At 26.3% G+C, this 5,897-nt stretch overlaps 1 gene; it reads left to right on the top strand.

Annotated features, from left to right (window-relative positions):
- The first annotated feature begins 2,089 nt into the window (after positions 1-2,089).
- LOC117168579 lies at positions 2,090-2,207 on the top strand.
- The last annotated feature ends 3,690 nt before the right edge of the window (positions 2,208-5,897 follow it).

Below are 5,897 nucleotides of genomic sequence, written 5' to 3'. Positions count from 1 at the left end.
GCCTATTTTAAGGTAATTGTCCTGCCGAAAAGCCAATGTTTGAAAAAATAGTTTTTCTGTGATTTTAAGAAATATTACTGAGCATTTAATTTTAATTAGAAAACATTATTTTTATTGAAAAAATGTTGAAACCTACAAAAAAAATGTATTTAGCAATGTTTTTTGGAATTAAATTTTTTCTCACTATTGCTTCTTACCAATTGAAAAAAATGCTTGAATTTTAACATTTGATGGCTTACTTTACTGGGAAAAACATTCCTGTTTCCAATTTTTAAAGGAAAATTTTGTATGGCTGAATTCGAAATTACGATTTTTTAAATAAATAATAATATTCAAAGAATATTTATTTATTTTAAAAATTAGAAATAAAATTCAAACATTTTATTTAAATTACTAAGAAGCGACCGTAAGAAGAATTCATTTACAAAAACTATGGTTAAAATAATTATTTTTTATAAGTTTTAAACTTTTTTCATAGAAAGTCATGTTTTTTCTTTCATGAGACATTTATAAAACAAGACTGATAATATCATTTCAATGCCTAAAGTAATAGAAAACTTTTTTCCCAGAGACCTGCATTTTCTAATAAAAGAAATAAATGCTGGATTTAATTAAGGCAAGTAATAAGATTTATTTCAGAAAAAAGCATGATCTATTAAGCAGAAAAATTATTCGCAATGGCAAAGAAAGTTGAAAATTTGATTAAAACCCATCAGAGGATCGAATCGAAGATGGCTTAATTTCGGTAAGAGCTTTGTGAATTAATCAACGCAAACTCCCAGCTCACTTCTCATTAGAAATTCGTACACGTGTATTATTTTTGTTCCACTTTGCATCATAAAAGACTACCACATCCGGAATCATTCAACCAATAATTGCTTTGTTTTTATCAGTTCACATTTTTTATAAATTTCATAAACACGGAAGTGACGATTATTATTCTTTTATGCAAAAGATACCCAGCGTAAATCCTTGATAGAAATAGGGCAAAATAAAATTAATGCATGAAATTATTTCTGCATTTAAAAAAAGCTGATTTTGCGTTGAAACATAAGTTTAGTATATTTTTTTATATTATATTAGATGTTCAGCGTAGTCTTACTTTTTGGATTTTTTGGCGTATTTGTCTAAAATTGCTTAATGTCTTCTGAGGCTTTGTCTCTTTGGCAGAAATGCCACTTTCAGAACATGTGCCAAAAATAGTGTACAATATAATATATTTTCCTGCTATTATAGTTTATTCACATATAATAATAAATATTTGTTTAAAAATATATAAAAATTCAGAAAATATTTTTCGTTATCAAAAATCAACATTTTTTCTAATTAAATTAAAATTGATAAAAATTAGCGCAGCACATTTAAAATATCTTTTTTTTGTAAACTAGTTTTAATTGTCTAGTCTCAACGAAAATATTTGTTCTACGCTCATCAAATTTCGTAGAACTTTTGATTTAATTCTCAAAATGTAGAACTATGAAGAGAAAAAATAAACATTTAATTTCCGAGAAAAATCCAATTTCAGTAACTTATAAATAATGTTTGAAAAATCAACAAACAAAATATTCCCGACCAAGACGAAATGAGCTTCGTTTAAAAGTAAATAGTTTATTTGTTCAAATCTATCATTCATATAATTATACTCCGTATATAGAATTCATAGCATCAGTTTTGAAAAATAAATGAATAATTATTGATTCACTGAATATTCATTTAAATCATTGAATAAATAAAATATCTCATTTCAAGAGAAGCCTATTGATCTAATAGCATTTTTTAATATTGTTTATTTATTATTATATTGTTGCTCCTCGACGTTATGCTTCAAATTGAGTGGAAAATGTTGTGCAAAGTCAGACGTATCAGTAGTAGCACCACCCAAGTTGACCCAAGGTCCATAAATGTTCATGTAACACCAAAAGTTATATTCAATCATGTTCATAACAATGAATTAAATTTTCATGAGATCTCTTCTTTCTTTATACTAACAAAATTCTTTAAATTAGGTCAGTTTTAAGAATAGTACTAAAAATAGTTTACTATTTTAGCATCAAGCAAGTGAAAATACGTTGGTAAACATAAAATTATAACTTACGGTCATACTAAATTGGTCTACTGGTTCTCGTCTGATCACCAAAGTCAAGCAATTTTAGGCGCGGTTAGTACTTAGATGGGTGACCGCTTGGGAATACCGCGTGCTGTAAGTTTTTTTTATTCATCATCATAAAAAACTGAGAGTAATTTTAACAAAAATTCAACATTTTCATATTCACATTCAAGATATTTTTAAATATACAGGAAAATTTCGACTTTTTACCATACCAAAAAATTACCAATTTAAAAAAAAAAGTAAGAAACAATATGAAGCTTTACTTTTGAGTGATAAAGTGTCAAACAGGTTTAGGAAATTTTTGTAACAAATTGTAACAAACAAATTATTTTAAAAAATGGTACAAATGATTTTTAACACATAAAACCAAAAATGGAAAAGATAAATGTTCAAGGAAAAATATTAATCTTTAACCAAAAAGACATATTTTCAACTAAGAAAAATCGACTTTCAACCGAAAATATAAAAGTTGCATTTCATGTTAAAAAATTAAATTTTAAACAAAAACAAAAAAAGAGCATTAACGAGTATTAACGAATAATAATGGAATATTAACAAATAATAATAATAAATAATAATTTCATTTAAAAAATGTTGTAGCAGTGATTCAAAAACCGGATGAGACAATAAATAATAATTTACGTTATTGCTCATAACAATTTTTAGTTCAAAATGTCACAATCTGCCGTTTGATCTGAGAAGAAAATTTTTTGGCTATAATTATTTTTGTGGTATTGTGATATACGACCAACTTCATCAATAAATCAAAGAACTAATAGACCAATTCGAATCCAAGATTGATTTGAGTACTGGATCCTAATTGATTTATTACAAGTTTTTTATAATTATCTTATTGTTATCAATATCGATTGTAGAATAATTTCAGTGAAAGAAGCGTCTTTTATAAGCTAAAATGATCAAATATAGTTTTTATTTCAAAAAATGTTTATAACAAGCGCATTAATTTCTTTAGTTAATCATCGCAAGAAATGTAATTCCAACAATAATTTAGGAATAAATAGTTGTTTTTTTTCTACGAGAAAACTTCCGTTTGGGACATTTATTTGAGGAAAATGTTATTAATCATCTATATTATTAAGGTTTGGTTAAGCTCGGAGTATATAAATGCCCTGCAAGGCAATTGTGAACCACATTTGGTCAGAAAAATCAATTCAGCTATCAGAATAATTTGAGAAACAAACACTAGTAAGAATGTTTATAACAATTTTGTACAATTACATCAATGGAGTTGGAAAAAAATGGAACTAGTCATCCTGAATTTCGGGACAAGGCACTTCATTTTTTCAATTGAAAACTTAACTACGCCATATATTATTGTAAATTCATCATTTGTGTTTGAAAATGAATTTTCTTTGTTGAAAATGGATTTTTTTGTTTCATGAATTCATTTCTTTGGTTGATAATTTAACTTCAATTAAGTTAAAAATTTCTTTAGAAATTCAAATATTTGGTTGAACATTCGAGCTTTTTTTTAAATTAATATTTTTTGTTAATTTAATAAACAAATGCATTATTCAGGCATTTGTCGATGAAAAAAATAAGTTCTTTTCCAGTGCCAGTCCTCTGTTAGTTGAAAACATCAAAATAATTTTAGCAACATTGATCAACAGTTGATACATTTTATGTTTCTTTTTGAAAAATTTAATAAACAAATGCATTACTCGGGCACCTGTCGAAAGAAAAATTAGATTTTTTTTACGAAAGTCTTTTTAACTTTGATCCTCATGATAATTTCAGTAAAATTCAGAATTAATTTAATAATTTTATGTTTTCTTCAAACAGATTTAATAAATGCATTATTCAAGAAAAAAGTTTGTTTTTTCAATCTTGGTCATTTTAGTATTAGTTTCTTATTACATACTTCCAATCTTTTAATAAGGCACAAATAATGCATTTTTTAATTAAATTTGTTTTAAAAAATCTTACAATTTATCAAAAAATTATGGATTATCCTAAAATTATCATAAAGTTCCTAATATGAAAAACTAGCCTAAAAAAAAACGAATTTATCGGGCGAAAAATGTCCGAATACATTTTTTATTATATATTTTTTTAAATCATAAAATTTATCAACAAATAATGAATTATCCTAAAATTATCATAAGTTTCCTTGTTTAAAAAACTGACATCGAAAAAAACGAACTTTCCTCTCGGCGAATACTTGACTAATATATTTTCTTTATTAAATTTGTTTATAATATTAACAAGAATAATTTGAAGAAAAATGGTCTTTATTACATTTAATTTACATTTACATTTTATTTTGAATATAATGACGCAGTTAAAGAAGGTGAATTGCATGAACGGCCAAAAGATTGAAGCGACTTCTCAAAAATCATTTTAACCATTTTTTATTTAACAACAAAGTTTTTTTTGTAATTTTTAGAAATGCCATTTTTAAAGGTTTTCATATTTATAAAAAGGAACTTGAATCATTGCACAAATATTGTGTCCACATTTATGCCTGTAAAAATTTGACTTTCGATTATTAAGGTCAATACCCCCTTCCCCCTTTCCAAATTTGATTGTTTCAGAGGAAAAAAATGGAATTTATTTTATCATAAAGGCACAAAATCTACACGGTAATAAGCGCAGAATAGAGAAAAATTAATATTTTCAGATTTCAGCGCAAAAGTGAAGATTATTCTATTATCTTGAATGCGCGATTTTTCCATCTGCCTAAAATGCCACAATAAGAAAAAGATACCTCCTAAACTTATTCACTTCTATTTCCATAGCGACCGCCACACAACTTTTCTATTCTCCCAAAGAGAACGTGTTTTCAATATATTTAATTCCTTCTAATTGTACCGGTAACGCACCTCACAGAGATATTTTTTATTCCTCAGAAGTGTTCATATTTTGATTTTATTTAATTCCTTCTAATAAGTTGAAGAAATATGTGTAACAAGTTGTTTTAATTCCTTCATGTGAAATGTTAATTCTGAACTTTTAATTCTCACCAATTCAACTCTGCCTCTCTAGAGTTAAAATTATTTAAATTCACACATTTGCATAGATTTCTTTGTTGCATTTTTTAGGACGTTTAAATAAATGATCAAAATATAAATAAATATAAATAAATATAAATTTGAATATTTTTCGAATTTATAAGTTATAAAAAGATTTAACAATAAAAAAAGTTAAATAAATGCTTTCGTTAAATTTTAGTCGATTGAGAGGAATAGAATTTGCACATTTTCTGTTCCCATTGGGGGATTTTTAGATGGAGGAAAAATCGCGTATTCATAGGAATACAAATTCTTCATTTTTCTGAATTCAACGCTTGTTACTGGGTACACAATATCGAAATATTTTCAAATTAAAATTATTTCTTGAAAAAAGATCCTACCCCTTCATCACTCCATTGGGAATCGAACCACAAAACTTCTGATTTCCGGTCAGGTGCTTTTCCAATTAAGCTATTACAGGGATCAGAATAAGAACTCTTAATTCAAGAAAATAACGCTAATTTTTTAGCTAGGTATTAATGGTACAATTATTTTTAAATGAATCTGCTATATCATCAGAGATGGCACCTTACCGACAGTTGATCAACCCTTCAAACCATGAAGGCAGAAAATCTACACAATATAGATCAAGTTAAGAATCTCCCATAACAGAAAATGCTTAACGTCCTAATCAGACTAGATGGAAAATAATATTTTCAAATTAAAATTATTTCTTGACAAAAGACCCTACTCCTTCTTCACTCCATTAGGAATCGAACCACAAAACTTCTGTTTATTCTATTTAAACTTATATT

The sequence above is a fragment of the Belonocnema kinseyi genome, chromosome 2, assembly GCF_010883055.1.
Source record: "Belonocnema kinseyi isolate 2016_QV_RU_SX_M_011 chromosome 2, B_treatae_v1, whole genome shotgun sequence".
Classification (NCBI taxonomy): Eukaryota; Metazoa; Arthropoda; class Insecta; order Hymenoptera; family Cynipidae; genus Belonocnema; species Belonocnema kinseyi.
The sequence above is the reverse complement of the archived record's forward strand: the minus strand, read 5'-3'. Positions and strand labels throughout refer to the sequence as shown.